General features: G+C 47.6%; 1 protein-coding gene and 1 pseudogene across 1 annotated transcript in view; both read right to left on the bottom strand.

The window, feature by feature from the left end:
* The window catches only part of WNT9A (Wnt family member 9A), a 78,636-nt gene that overhangs the window by 44,558 nt on the left and 17,975 nt on the right, over positions 1-16,103 (bottom strand). The gene's annotated exons all lie outside the window — the stretch shown is intronic.
* Positions 9,449-9,922, bottom strand: LOC119852145 (annotated as a pseudogene).

Here is a 16,103-nt window from a genome sequence, read left to right as displayed (position 1 = left end):
TGCCACCTTCAACAATAGATCTGCAATTCTGTTCTCATTTGCATGGATGAGAAGTGGGAGCAATTTCACTGAACTAACATGGGTTTAAAAAGAAGGAGAATCAGGCCACTTAACTCTAGAAATGAAAGGAGCCATCTATTATAGCTTCTGAGTTAAGCAAGAACATTAGCCAAGTTGGAATTTTCCTCCCATTTAAAGAAACTAAATAAAGTTACTACATTTCCAGAGTATTTCAAATGATAAAACTGAAGGGTATAGCTTGAAATACAAGTTCCACCTAAATTTGCACATACTTCAGAAGAGCTACACCACAAAACCAGAAAAAAAAAAAAAAAGTCTTGCATGTGATTCAGCTGAATTGTGTGTAAACACTCAGGGTTTCCTATAACACAATATCTAATGCAGATGGGTTATGTAAACAAAGCAAACTTAGCCACTGAGTACAAGGCAGGGGCAGTCAATTTTTTCCTTCAAGGTCCAAATTTCTTGGTCAAGGTATAGTGAAGGTCCAGACTCCAGAGAAAAACCAATTCATAATAAATACAAATATTTTGGGGTCTGTTCAAAAACATCTGGCAGTCGGGATTTGGCTCACTGTCTGCCATTGACTACCCCAGTCTAAGGAGACACTATACCAGGAAACTTGCAATAGGGTATGGACATGACCATTTAGACATAAAAGATAAACAAAGACTATAGTGAGATCATCTTGCAGCCTGCAAACAAACTGCTTTTTGGACCAAAACTGCCTTTTGGACGTAGTTTGCTACTCTTACTGGGTAAAGGTCTCATATCTGGTGCAGGCCAGCATAGTTCAGGAGGAAGGTGCCAGTACTTTTTGCCTTTATATGAAGCATCAAGAGCAACACTTTCATCAATTGCACAATAAATAGGTGTGCATGCACGGGGGGGGCACCTTCCCACCTTGGGAGAAACCATTTTAATTGGTTTAAATTAAATGTGAAGAGGGGAAAATATAAAGATGTCTAGTCAATACCTGCTGACCAGAAGTAACTCAGCAGTTAAAAAAAAAAAAAAAAAGTCTAGTAGTTAGGGGACTCACTTGGGATGCGAGACACCCAGGTTTGAGTCCCTGCTCTGCCAGATTCAGACCAGAGACTCTGAACCTGGGTGTCTCGCATCCTGGGCAAGTGGGAGATGGAGACCAAGTGGGAGATGACTGACCTGTGGGAGATGGAGACCAAGCCCTGCAGCCTTTTTCCTCCAAAGGGTCATAATTTTGTCCCAATATGGGAAAAAATTCTCACCAAAAGTTTCTCTGCTCAGCTCTGCCATTGACACAGATCATTAGAAGGTCCCTGCTGAAGCTAAGTAGGGTTTAAAAAAGTTTTCATTGCATGATAATTGGGAAAGCCAGAGTTTGTGGTGCAGGTTAATTAACCTACTTCCAAGGTTTTCCTAAGGGGGCAGAGGTGGGAGGTGCTGCTTTATCAAGTTATTCAGGGGTTGCTTGTTTTTAGAAGCCTTAAGATATGTTTCTTCTTTAATTCTATATGTCCCAACATTTTTAGTGGGTGGGAGAAAGGTGGACTCTATTGAGGACAAATTCTTATAATTCCTGATGTCAGTCTAGCTTGGTATGTCCCACTGAGAATTCAAAACAGCTATGAAAGGGCCCTGTGCAACCAGGAAACACACTAATCTGCAGCCTGCATGTTTGTCAGCCAAAAAAACAGTAGGATTTACACACTGGTTGCCAATTAATTCCACTGTTCTGAATTGACATCAAGGAACTGTTACAGGACCTTCACCTAAGTAAGCCTCCGGGGGGGGGGGGGGGGGGGGGCAAGAGAGAGGTAAATAGTAGAAAATAAGTTGTGTTATTGAAACTGAGGGTAGGGTGACACTTTAGTCAACCTGACTCTTGAGTGAAGACCAGGCCTTAATCTGCGTCACTCAGGGGTGTAGAAAAATCTACACCCTTGAGAGGTGTAGTTAAGCAGACCGAACCTCTGGTGTAAACAGAGCTAGGCTGATGGAAAGATCCCTCTGTCAACCTAGCCACTCTCTCTCTCTGGGGCGGTGGATTCTCTACAACAGTGGAAGAGCCTCTCCCATTGGCATTGTGAAGGTCTACACTGAAGTAGTAAATTGGCACAGCTGCAGCATTTCAAGTGTAGACAAGCCCTAAAAAGGCAGAAGGTTTAATATTCAGTGGTTTTGCCATTATCCATTTAAATTGCAGAATCTGAAAGTCCCACTCCAGAATCCTTTCTGGAGGAAAGCTGTTGCTGCCATAAGCTTGTCTTCAGAAGGCTCAGCAGTTGTAGATCTTACTACCTTGTTATTCAGTGTTGTCTTATTCCAGTGCATGACAAAAGGATGAGGGTCACATCCTCTGGAGAGCAAACCAAGTCAGTCATCAGGCTGTCCCCCCTCACCATGTCTCCCAAGGTGGGAGAGGTCAAGAGCCTGGGATGAAAGGACCTGAATCAGGTCAGGCTCAAGTTCTCATGGTCAGGCTTTCCACACTCACTAAACCATCTGCACATCATTACAGAGTCCCCACTTGAACTTTGTTGATCCCAGCCTGCTCCTTTCTTGCAAAAAGCAGGTCATTTTGCAGCTGGAGTTAAGGTCAGTAGTGGGACAACAGGGCATATCCAATGAAGAAAGAAGCCACAGTTTAGTTAGTATTCCCAGTCAGATTACAGCTTCATCTCCAAGTACAAGCATCTCTCTCCCTTCACCTTCACTGCAAGTATAGTGTCCAAAAAAGGAATCCAGACTGCTATCTACATAGATGCTAGGTGAATCACTCAATCTTACCACTCCAACCCAACAAAGATTGTATTCCACTTTGTTTCCTCCACCCCACCCCACATGCCATAGTCAAGCTATTTCATAGTAGTCCCTATGGAGCTGGGTTGGTGACAGGTGTTAAAAGTGGCAAGGAGGTGCAGGGCGGGGGGGCGGGGGGGTCAGGAAGAGTGATTGGCACTTTGCTACCCACTAGAGGTCTCTGGAGTTAGGGGGAGAAATAAAGTCTTATTCCAGCTACACTCAGGAGGGAACCTCAAGATCAGACCATTTCTGTGCATGCACATCCCAAGGGGTTGTAAGAGTCAGCTGCTGCCTCCAGCGGTAATGTCAGGAAGACAGGAAATAGAGTTCTTAAAGATTTGTGTTAGCTTAGAGTGAAGTTTGAGCACAAATTCCCAGTGACAAGGTTTTACTTCTAGTGCAAGTAGGACTGGTGGGTCTGTTCTGCTAGGTAAAGAAAAAAGAAAGCTCCTGCTCTAAAAGAGAGATTCCACCCTTTTGTAAGGAAGGATCCCAAGACACTGAGGGTACATTACATTGCAACAGAAAACCCACAGCACCAAGTCTCAGACTAGAGCCCAGGCTGTGGTGCTGAGAACAGCAGTGAAACTACCAAAACAGCAGGTTGTTTTGGTCCTTTGTAACCATGATCCATGTGAGGTGCCTGGAGCCCAGAAAGCAACTCCTCTCTCCCAGTGCTCTTGTACCAACTTCAGTTTCACCACCTCATTGGCTTTAGTAGTGTTCAGACAGTGATGCACCTCCTGCCATGTAATACATCACTGTTGCATGGTAATGCAACCAGAGACCACAGCTTGCTAGCTAGCAGCTATTGGAGTGTGTCAGCCTGCAGAATGTAAGGGGACTGTTGCCCCCTTACTCACATTCATAGAATCATAGAATATCAGGGTTGGAAGGGACCCCAGAAGGTCATCTAGTCCAACCCCCTGCTCAAAGCAGGACCAAGTCCCAGTTAAATCATCCCAGCTAGGGCTTTGTCAAGCCTGACCTTAAAAACCTCTAAGGAAGGAGATTCTACCACCTCCCTAGGTAACGCATTCCAGTGTTTCACCACCCTCTTAGTGAAAAAGTTTTTCCTAATATCCAATCTAAACCTCCCCCATTGCAACTTGAGACCATTACTCCTCGTTCTGTCATCTGCTACCATTGAGAACAGTCTAGAGCCATCCTCTTTGAAACCCCCTTTCAGGTAGTTGAAAGCAGCTATCAAATCCCCCCTCATTCTTCTCTTCTGCAGACTAAACAATCCCAGCTCCCTCAGCCTCTCCTCATAAGTCATGTGCTCTAGACCCCTAATCATTTTTGTTGCCCTTCGCTGTACTCTTTCCAATTTATCCACATCCTTCTTGTAGTGTGGGGCCCAAAACTGGACACAGTACTCCAGATGAGGCCTCACCAGTGTCGAATAGAGGGGAACGATCACGTCCCTCGATCTGCTCGCTATGCCCCTACTTATACATCCCAAAATGCCATTGGCCTTCTTGGCAACAAGGGCACACTGCTGACTCATATCCAGCTTCTCGTCCACTGTCACCCCTAGGTCCTTTTCCGCAGAACTGCTGCCGAGCCATTCGGTCCCTAGTCTGTAGCGGTGCATTGGATTCTTCCATCCTAAGTGCAGGACCCTGCACTTATCCTTATTGAACCTCATTAGATTTCTTTTGGCCCAATCCTCCAATTTGTCTAGGTCCTTCTGTATCCTATCCCTCCCCTCCAGCGTATCTACCACTCCTCCCAGTTTAGTATCATCCGCAAATTTGCTGAGAGTGCAATCCACACCATCCTCCAGATCATTTATGAAGATATTGAACAAAACGGGCCCCAGGACCGACCCCTGGGGCACTCCACTTGACACCGGCTGCCAACTAGACATGGAGCCATTGATCACTACCCGTTGAGCCTGACAATCTAGCCAGCTTTCTACCCACCTTATAGTGCATTCATCCAGCCCATACTTCCTTAACTTGCTGACAAGAATGCTGTGGGAGACCGTGTCAAAAGCTTTGCTAAAGTCAAGAAACAATACATCCACTGCTTTCCCTTCATCCACAGAACCAGTAATCTCATCATAAAAGGCGATTAGATTAGTCAGGCATGACCTTCCCTTGGTGAATCCATGCTGACTGTTCCTGATCACTTTCCTCTCCTCTAAGTGCTTCAGGATTGATTCTTTGAGGACCTGCTCCATGATTTTTCCAGGGACTGAGGTGAGGCTGACCGGCCTGTAGTTCCCAGGATCCTCCTTCTTCCCTTTTTTAAAGATGGGCACTACATTAGCCTTTTTCCAGTCATCCGGGACTTCCCCCGTTCGCCACGAGTTTTCAAAGATAATGGCCACATTCAGTGGGGGTGTTTTAGTTGCTAGCTCCTAGTACTAAAAAGGGGGAAGATGCCATGGGGAATCAGGACCCTGAGACAGACAGCCCCCAGGAACAATGGGGAGAGGCCAATGCTCCAGGTCAGCCTGAATGGCAGGGTGGGCAGGCTGGCTAATCAGGAAGTCAGGAGGCCAGGGAGGTCCTGTCCTCTGTGTGAGCTGGAATTGCCTGGGTCAGAGAGTGGGGCCAAGCTAAGGAGAAAGCAGGGGTGCAAGCTGAGCTAGGGAACAGAGCTGTGCCAGATCCAGAGAGAGCAGACCCTGTCCTGGGAGCAGAGCTGCAGCAACCAGAGGCAGAGGGGCCAAAGAAACAGCCCAGGGAGCTGGAGGCAGAGCTAGCAGCAGCTGCTGTGCTGAAATGGAGTGGTGGAGCTGGGGCAGTCCAGAGCTGGGTGCGGTGAGCAGCTGGGGAGAGCGAGGGGTACCCTGAGCAGCGGGCCCAGCACAGAGAGACACCTCAGCCAAGAGGCTCTGCAGGCCAGGCTTGGATCGTAACCCCGACAGGGTGGGGGGGCGACACTGGGAAGAAGGGTCCTACCACTTAGAGCCTGAGAGCGTGAGGCCACCACCAGAGCAAGTGTCCAGCCCACAGCATCCCTACAGCACAGCCAGGGCCGGAGAAGAAGGCCTGGGACTTACAAGGAGCAGACTGAACTGCCCTGACATTCCAGAGACACTGTTTGTGATGTTCCCTGCCACCGAGCGGGGTGATGTGTTTCCTTTAATTTTTCCTTATTCTTTTTAAAATTTGTTGAATAGCTTGCATTTGCTTTAACTTGTATGTAATGGTCAGAGAAGTGCCCAGTGCAGAGAGAGTACCCTGGAGTGGGGACATCCTAGCCCCTGTCCCAGGTGACCATAGTAGGATGGGGGGGTCAAGCCCCCCAGGAACCCTGGGCCCAGCTTTGTTGGGGTTATGAGGACTCTGCCAGACAGGAGAGTGGAAGGGGAGTCTGCACGGGCAGGGAGGCCACTGGGTAAAAGAAGTGGGAGTGAGGACTCAGATCCTTTCACTAGCCCACTTCACTGGGTAGTGCAGAAGCCAGGAAAGTTCCCTACAATAGCGGGACTATTCCCCTGCTTACAAGAAGACAGCCTTTCACCATCTCTAGTGGGAGCAGGCAGACATCAGCTTGCGCGTGCTTAAGCAGTTAACTAGCGTGCCACTCAGCTCAACCCCATGCCATAAATTCAGGAGTCAGCCACAAAGGTTCTGTACACCATCACTCCTGTCTTGCACAGGAGACACTGGTGCTTAAGGTGTCCCCATATTGCTCCACTGCTCTGCTTCAGCTCTGGCAGGGCCATCTCCAGACACAAATGGGTCAGTTTTCTCCCTGCTATGCAAGAAGTAGCAATTGAAATGTCTGCCTCTCCCTTCATAAGCTCTAGAGTATTGTCAGGAGGGAACTGGAGGCTGACTGCACAGGAGCAGCAGCCTGGAGATGCCTACCTGGGAGCTGGTTGCTAAGACTGGACAACTTGGGAGCTGGGAATGGAAGGCCAAGCAGCAGTCTGTTGCTGGCAAGGAGCATCAATCTTTGCCCTGGGTTTCTGCCTGTTGCGGTGGCCAGTAGGCAGGGGATCCATGTAAATCTAACCACATGGGACAGATTAGAAGCCTTGAGTGCTGTGGTGTTCAAAAGTTTCTCTTTGACCGAGAAGCTGGTCCAGTAAGAGATTACCACACCCACCTTGTGTCTCGTATGCTAGGACCAACACAGCTACAACAATGCTGCAAAATGAACATTTATGGTACTATTGTTTATAGTAACTGAAGAGCTTCAGAAGCTTTGAACACAATCAACAAAACAAAAAAACAAAAAACAGTCACCCAGGCAACTATGTATGAACATGACCATGTTTACCCACCCATTTCTGTACTGACGAGTCCCACCAAGGAATTTCAACCTCTGAAGCCAAAAGCTTAAGTCACGCTATGCACATGGTCAAGAAAGTTGACAAAATTACAAGAACTTCAATAGCAAGAGGTTGGCCAGAATCAGAACAATTCTCAAAGCCTGAATAAAGAGACTGCCCACAATGTAACCTCATCCACCCCCATCCGTGAATAAGCAACACCTCAATGGTGGTCATGTAGCAGATTCCTCAAAAGATTAGAGTCATTACATGGTGATCTTTGCAAAGCAGAGGCAATTCATAGCTCCAGGAGAGGGTAACAGTGGAATGTTTGACTTACTTGTTCAAGGTCTGTTACAGTCTCTCTGGCATGTCATGCCCACAGCAGGCTCTTTAGAAAGATGAAAAGTTTGAGTGAAGCAAACTGTAGGTTTGTTCCCAGAAAGAGCCTGTGAAATGGCCAACTGCTCCTATGAGCACCCAAATGGTCCACATATTTCTTAAATACTGCTGAACTAAGTACAGGAATTGAGATAGGAGGGAAGAGATGGGAAATTGGAAGGTGACAGAACTACTGGTGAAATAAACCTTAGTTCTGGCTAGGGTGACCTTATTTCTCCATGCTGAATATGGGATACCTGGTAAAATTACTCATATTAAGCAAGTTCAACAGCAAAAAATCAGAACTATGCAGTACAAACATTCAAACTAACATTAAGTTGACTGAGCCAGTGTTAAGAAATACTGTGTAGTTGGATTCATTTTATTTACCTTCTTATCTTTCAGGCTTTAGGGTTTGCATAGGGAAGAGGACACACACCAGGGGTGACTGATTGACCTGACCCGACCCTCCCCTCCCTGCCTGGTGCTTTCTGCCCTCCATGCCTGACTAGGCCCCTGGAACAGACTTGCCTCTCCTGGTACCACATCTTCCCAAGGCAACATGTGCAGGGCTTGGGGAGGGGGGGCACATACCCTCCTCCCCAGATTTCTGCCAGGGTTCACACCAGAATGTGACCAGAAGCAGCCTTTCAGCACTGTGTGGGAGGGAAGGGACAGGACCTGCTTCCAGCTGCAGGGGAGGGATGACCTGGCCAGTGCCTTTGCAGAGCTCATCTCTTCTTGCCTCCGCCAGTCACCCCCTCACTCTGCTCCCTATGGCTGGAAGCGGCTTGTCCCTTCCTGCCTGCATAAGTGTCAAAAGGCAGCTAACAACTCCAGGCTGCTGCTGGCCACAGACATACCCCAACAGCTGCCTCTTGTGCCCTGGCTACAGTGTGGGCAGGAAGGGATTAAGCCTTAAGGATGCATTGTGCACCAGGGCCAAGGAACTGGACTGCAGGGGCTACAGTGAATCCAGCCAGAGAGATGGCTCAGCAGGGAGGGTGCCTAGGGGACAGGACCCGGGGGGGGAGGAGGAAGAAGGGCACAAACTGACTGGAAATAGCTTCCCCCTACCACCACCCCCAGAGCATAGCCCCAGCCAGAGGCAGTGCAGGGGAAGGAAGGAGCCTGCCGGGCAGGCTGTTTGTGAGCTGAGTGCTCCCAACAGGGGCTGGTTCTCTGCAGTGTGCTGGGAGCAGGATGCACCCTGTGGGATGTGGGGGGGGGGGGGAATATGGAGGAGCAGTGGGGCTGGGTGGGGGGGGCAAAGGGGCAAAGGAGGGAGAGGACAGTGAGAAGGGGAGCACATAAAGGGCCAGTGTGGGGGCAGGAAAGGCAACATGTAACTGGCTGTTGCCTGGCAGCTGCCTGCCCTTACCAGCCACTGCAGCTCATGCTGTTTGGAAACAGGATGGGGCCCTGCTGGCCAAGAGCCAGCATGAAGCAGGGGCTGTGCTGATGGACCAGCATGGGGAGCGGCTGGCCCTACGTGCTGCATCTTTGTGTCGCCACCAGCCTTGCACGCCTACCCCATCACTGGCCACTGAACCCCTGCCCACGCCCACCGGTGGGTGGGCAACTAGTGAGCAGGGATCTGGCCACCAGCAGGATCTACCAGTACTGATGGGGGGAGGAGAAAAGCAGAATATAGGACAATTTCCCCTTTTTAAAGAAAAAAAGAAGGGAGTCAGGACACCTGCAGGAGGGCTTAAATTTGGGACCATCCCTTTAAAGAAACCACACACACACACACACACACACACCCACCACATCTGGTCACCCTAATTCTGGCAGGATGAAGGAGCAGTAGCAATAGTAATGAGGACTGCAGACATTTCAGTCACAGATTTTAACACTTTGTTTCTCAACTGCTTTGCTGCCACCTACCCATTGAACATCGAAACAAGGCAGAGTGCTACTGAATAACCTCACTAGCTGTTCTGGGAACAGCCCACCTGCAAGGAATTTTGCATGATTTAACGAAAAAACCCCACCACAAACACACACCCAAACTGAAGTTTATTAGTAGCCTAGATGGCATGACAGGACTTTATGACTGTGGTCTTTCTTGCCTTTGTACAAGGCAAAAGAGAAACACTGGCTACTTTGACAACCTTGAAGTGGACACCAGGAATATCACTAACAGCATGACCCTTCTGGCCAAAGCCAGCAACCAGAACTTCAGTAGTTTCCTCAATGAAGTTCAAGCAACCGTCATTAGGTTTGCAATCAGTCATTAGGAACGAAGGCTGTTAGTTTCTTGCTGTTCTTGATCAGCTGGACTCTGACACATTTCCTGATGGCTGAATTGGGCTGCTTAGCCTTTACACCAACTTTTTCAAAAAAAATTCCCTTTGCATGGGAAGCTCCTCCAAAGGGGTTGGATTTCAGGGCAGTACCCAAGTGGGCCTTCTTGTATTGCTTGTTGTGCCATTTCTGATCCCATCGGTGGCGATGAAGCTTACTAGCTGTACGAAGCCCACTGCACTTACCCATTGTTTTGCTGGGCAGGCTGTTTTACCCAGGCAGCTGTCTCTAGAGCACAGGAGAGGTGGGTGGCTGGATTTTTCAGTAAGATCCCATCTTTTGCAATGACAGACAGACAACTAAGCCTCCATATGAAGAGGGCTGCTCGGAAAACCTCAGTCTTTCATTCTTGCCCCTCACATTGCAGCCATCATCTTAGGGGACATGGTTTGTCTCTTGAGACTTTAGACCTGCATCTCAAAAGATGCTTCTGAATTTAAACCCCTGCCAAGATTAGGAAGAGAAAAGTCTCCCACATCATCATGTGCCAACACCTCTCCCAGATTGAGAGGAGTTCAGGTTCCCATAGGCACTGTTCCATGAGAATGGTTTACCTTTTTATTTTGGGGGGGGTGTTAATACTGGAGGTTGGTTTTGGGACAGTTGAAATTTAAGTTAGACCCCAGAAAAGTGGACATTAACTTGCTCCATGCCTGATAGTAAGATTTAAGGAGGGCTGGGAGAGAATCCTGAAAGATTGAGGAATGAAGTCCCATTCCTTCACTCCAGCTGTCTGAAGCAAAGAGCCAGAGTAAACCACAACAAGGGCTAACCACAAGTGAGGAGGGTTCCTTTTCATGGTATTGCCACTTGCACTTTATTTGGGATACCTGGCTCATGAGGGGCCTGGTGTGGTTATTGGAGCTGCTCACTGTACTCCAGTGGGTTAAAGCAGCAGAGAAGGGGGACACTGTCCTGCTGCCCTGGATTTAAGTGAAGAAGCAAGTAGCATGGCCAAAAGGATGCATGCAGGATTGTGGGGTGGGGTGGGGTGGGGAAGAAAAAACCACACACCACAAGAATGTAATAGCATGGGAATGCAAGAGGAGACTGAACACCTCCAAAAACCTATACCATACCCCCAGTTAATTTTTAGGCACTGCTTTGGTATGGGGACATTTAACTCATTAGGCATCATGTTTGTAGAAAGATTTCCTAGCCGAACGAATCTGACGACATTATCCACATCTAGGAGGTGTGTGAACGGTGGGTGGGGGGGAGGGGAGTTGGAAGAGAGGAAATCTACTGAACTTGCAGTAGGCAGATCACTTTGCCTGTAATGGTTTTACACAAGTCTGCTTGGGGGTTGGGAACTGCATGGGAGCTTATTTCACTACTGCTTTAGTCTCTCCTCCATGCAGGACACATTTGCAATGCAGCCTTCAGTAGGTCATTCCCCTCAATGAGGGTAGCAGTAGTTCTATATGACAACTCCCTCCCCACAAAAATCTTACTGGGTTACAGGCTCCAGCAAATGGAAACTACTTGTCACTTGCAGAGTACATGTTATTCTCCACCCCACAGGCCAGTCATTTGGATGCTAGATTTGTGCTGGCTGGTTTTCTTTCAGAGAAATTCCCCATCTCTTTTGTCCCTTGTGCCTGACTTGTCTACCAATCCTCAAGCTGAGGACTGGTCCAAATTTCAGAGACTGCCTGCTGCTTTTGTAGGATTGCAGTTTCCACCTACAGCCTTTAAAATGAAACTAGGTTCAAGCCTTTGACAAAACTAGACCTAAGCTGTTTGTGATGGACCTGGAAGAATTCAGCCCTGCACATGTCCAGTAAATAAGGAATGCTCTAGAAACACATTGGGCATTACTGCCTAGCAGTAGAGGCAAGATGAACAAGATATTGAATCTTTATGGCCACCAAAAGTGCTTTTGAAGTCCCAGCTCTACAGAATTGGGAAATACTGCCCAGATGGACCTAAACGGCAAAATCCAATTTAGACCACCACCAAGTTAGTAAAACTCTGTGCCAGAAAACCGGTTATGTAAAGCCTCTTGCTGGTCATTGTGGCCCTTCTGGTTCCAGGTGGAATTTGCCAAGTACAGTAGTATGAAACTGGAAGGTAACAAAACTAGGGTTTTTGTTTTGCTTCTAGAGTGTGTTTTTGAGCCCTTCTCATTTTGATCTGAGCTAGTTCTTCCACTACTAATAATCCACATGGCTGCTGTTTGATCTACATATTACCACTCAAGCCCAGTGTTTTTATCTGGTAGATATTCAGGGAAAGAAGGAGTACATCTGTGTGTTCATGCTAGTTAAAGTTTCCTGTGTGGTTCAGCCCATTGTGCCTACAGGTATGTTTATTTCACTACTTTAGCAAACCAGCAGACTTTTTAATGGAACTGTTGATATTTTTCCTGGCTGGAATTCCTGGCTGGGCTAGGCAGTGTACAACTAAAGTTCATTCCTAGCTACAGTCTGAAATTATTATTCTCCTCATGGGACTGAAGAGAATTGAAGGTTTCCATTGCATTGGTCAGATTTCTTCATTCTCCATCCTTCAAATTTAAGATATCTAAATAAAGGAGCTCAGGCAGTGGACAGTAGCTCTTGCCTAAGCCAAGGCTCGTTTTAGCACCAGGCACACTGGACATTCATCTCCATCATTGCAGCCATATGTTGTGCTGCAAGTAGTGTAACAGGGTCAGGCCAGATGGCTACAGGAGAGTAATAGAAGGCAGATATATTAGCCCCAGGTTAAGTAGGTCCCTTTTCCCTGGGTAAGGTAACAGGGAAGGTTCCAGAACAATCAGGAACCTTCTGGAGGCAATTAAGAGGCTGATTAGAACACCTGTAGCCAATCAAGAAGCTGTTAGAATCAATTAAGGCAGGCTAATCAAGGCACCAGGATTTTAAAAGGAGCTCACTTCAGTTTGTGGTGTGCAAGTATAAGGAGCTGAGAGAGAGAGAGAGAGAAAAAGAAAAAGAAAATGCATACTGTTGGAGGACAGAGGAATACAAGCATTATCAGGACCTTCTTCCTGGTGTCTATGGGGAGGATAAAGTTGGTGTGGGAAGAAGGCCATGGGGAAGTAGCCCAGGGAGTTGTAGCTGTCTCACAGCTGTTCCAGGAGGCGCTCTAGACAGCTGCAATCCACAGGGCCCTGGGCTGGAACCCAGAGTAGAGGGTGGGCCCGGGTTCCCCCCAAAGCCTCCCAACTCCTGGTCAGACACAGGAGGAGTTGACCTGGACTGTGGATTCATGAAAACGGCCAAGCTGAGGGCTGCTGTGAAGCTCCAAGGTGAGCAAATCTGCCAATAAGCGCAAGACCCACCAAGATAGAAGAGGAACTTTGTCACAGTAGGTACATTGATACACCCCAGCAGATTGGCCTTGCATCAAGTCTGATGCTTAGAGCTTAAATACCTTGGACAAGGCTGGGGGAAGATTCCAGCTTTGTTGGCTTAGGCCACATGATCAATAGATCAAATCTTTTGGTGTTTCTTGGCATTCCTTTGGTGCTGCAATGGGAACAGTAGCTCCAGGCTGCAAGCAGCAGGCTTGTTTTGCAGGGCAAAGAGAGAGGGTACTATGACCAGCAAGACATTTATATTCCAGTAGCACTCAGAGGTCTCAATGAAAATCAGACCCCTATGCAAGGTGCATTAGATATGCATAATAGGAGTTCCTGATCCAGAGAGCTTAAAATCTTCAATACACAAGAGATTAAGTAACTTGCCAGAGGTCACACAAACTGTGGCAGAGCCAGGAACTAAACCCAGATCCTCAAGAGTCCCAATGCAGGGTCTTAAATGAGAAGGACAGTCAGAGGTCTAATCTCACTTGGTTTCAGGGAAGGCAAGTTTAGATCAGTCAATTGACTGAGTACAACCCACCAGCAACGGTCCCATAAAAAGACCAACAGGGCATGCATATATCTTTGGGGTCTTAGAGTGTCACTTGGTCAAACAGCAGGAGGGCTCAAGCAGTCCGATTGCTAAATACTGCCTTGCACCAGCGGTCATTTTTGTCCTCCACAAAGGCAGTAACAGGCTGAGACAATGCTGTCCTACAGAAAAAGAAGTGTAGGATTTGTTCTTGCTGCAGGAGGCTGTTTTTGCTCTAGCCTGCAGTGCATTCATGCCATGCCAAGCAGTGCTTAGACCCACTGGAAGCCTGATCTGTGGTTATTGGTCTTGGAATTCTTTACTGATTTGGGGGGAGGGGCACTTCAAAGCAAATTCTACCCCTGCTCCCCTCCTAGACTTCTGGAGGAGTTAGGCATTTGACTGCTCCTCATTCTATAGCCACATACTATTGTGAGGTGCTTCACTGAAGGTCCAGGCCACAAGAGAGGCATCTGGCCAGGAATGTAGAAGATTGCTGGGGATTTAACTAGCCAGCCCATGTGGCTTAAGGTCTTCAGAAGGAGTTTGAGGCTTCAAAGCTATCATTTAGCTCCATGTCACCTCCTCCTGATTCAGCCCCATTCCTCAGACTTCAGTGCAAGCTTTACTACACATTGGCAATCCATATGCCTGAGAACAAAAGCATGCCAGAGATGGGGACTCCAGTCTAGTTGCTCTTCATGTACCCGAGTGTGCCCTCTTGTGGCAGAATGAGGGCAGCTGACTGGATCCAGTATGCCCAATCCCCAGCAGGGGCTCATGCAATGAAATATAATCCCATATTACCACGCACTAAGAAGAGGGCTGCATAGGTAGTAGATAGTCACAACGCACAGTCAGCCTGTGGAACTCCTTGGCCTTCCTAACATCCTCTGGCAAGACCATAACAGGGTTCAACAAAACTAGTTAATTCATAGAGGAATGGTCGATCAATGGCTATTAGCCAGGATGGGCAGGAACAGTGTCCCTAGCCTCTGTTTGCCAGAAGCTGGGAATGGGTGACAGGGGATGGATGATTTGATGATTACCTGTTCTGTTCATTCCCTCTGGCACTGGTCATCAGATGACCTAGTTTTGTTCCCAGCAATGCTTTGGCCCATTTTTGGCCTTGGGTAATTAACTCCAGTGCTTCCCTGTCCCCTCTCTATATTGAGCTTGTCTATTTAGATTGCAAACTTTGGGGTGAATACTCTACTTTGCATTGCAGTCAGGACTGATCACAGCCAAAGCCTCCAGGTGCTACTGTAAATACAAACAGGAATGGCTAACAAAAGCCACAGGGACAGGTGTGTTGTGGATTGTCATTCTGGAACCCATCTGCAGCTCCATGCTTGGAATAAAGATAAGGATAGGCAAGTGATTCAGGAATAAGCTGAACCAGTTCATGACACCGATCAAGAATTTTAATGCTGCATCTTCTTGTCCAGATGCCATCAAGTCCACCATTGGAAATTTTAAATAAAGATTGGATTTTTTCCTAAAGAGATCACTAGTTCATGTAGGACTTCCCTGAATTTACTCCCAGGGCCTGTGCAATGCAGGAGATCAGACCTGTTGTGGTGATCTAGTCTTCAATCTTAAACAACCCCAAACCATCTGAATTTAAGTCCAGAACAGCAAGTCCAGTAGCCTAACATGTGGTGGGGCTTCTTCCAGAAGAAAGCCAAGCAGTAACATCTGGAGAGTCTTGAGCAAGTGCTCTGTGATTGAGCATAAGAGCTCAGTGGTCAGCTCTCCAGACCACACCTATCATCTCAGCCATCCCCATTTCTTCCTCCTGGTCAGCACCCTCCACATGGTGGTGTTTCTGCACTCATTGCAGAGACCAGGCTGATTTCATATACTTGGTGACACCATCGCTGGTCTTGCAGTTGCTCTCACACGTTTAAAGACAAAGTGCTAACCTTGGCTACACCCACAACTCCCATTGACATAAGTGGGAGCTGCATGAGCATATGGTAGATAAGGGCAGAATTTACCCCTCAGAATACCAAGACCCAAAAGTTTCAGGTACCAGTAGGGTTGGTGTGTACACAACAAGAAGCAGTCACTTATGTAGGCATCTGCACAGATTAAGTGCCTACAAAGTCAGTGTTAGATTCCTTTAGAGACACACACTTTGCTTATGCTCTAATAAATTTGTTAGTCTTTAAGGTGCCACAAGTACTCCTTTTCTTTTTACACTTGCTATGTGCATGAGTTTCGAGACCAGTCTGTGCAAGAATGCAAGTTGCAGCCTGCTCCTCTCCCCTAGGTCCGAGAGCCTTGCCTCCACCCAAGCCTGTGGGATGGTACATAACCAGTCAGGAGACTAGATTTCCTCAAAGGCATATGCTCTCTCATTTGGTTCTTCACCCTGGGCAATTTGTAGTACCCTGGACTTGAGGACTAGCTGGGGAGAAGTTAGAAGGATGCAGTTACACTGCACTGACAGACCAACCCACCCAAACCCTTGTTTGGTCCATCTTATGCTCTCCCTAGAAGAGTTTTCACCTCTGTCCTGGCCCACA

The sequence above is a fragment of the Dermochelys coriacea genome, chromosome 2 (genome assembly GCF_009764565.3).
Source record: "Dermochelys coriacea isolate rDerCor1 chromosome 2, rDerCor1.pri.v4, whole genome shotgun sequence".
In the NCBI taxonomy this organism is placed as follows: Eukaryota; Metazoa; Chordata; order Testudines; family Dermochelyidae; genus Dermochelys; species Dermochelys coriacea.
Note: the sequence above shows the minus strand (reverse complement) of the source record. Positions and strands in the feature narration are given on the sequence as shown.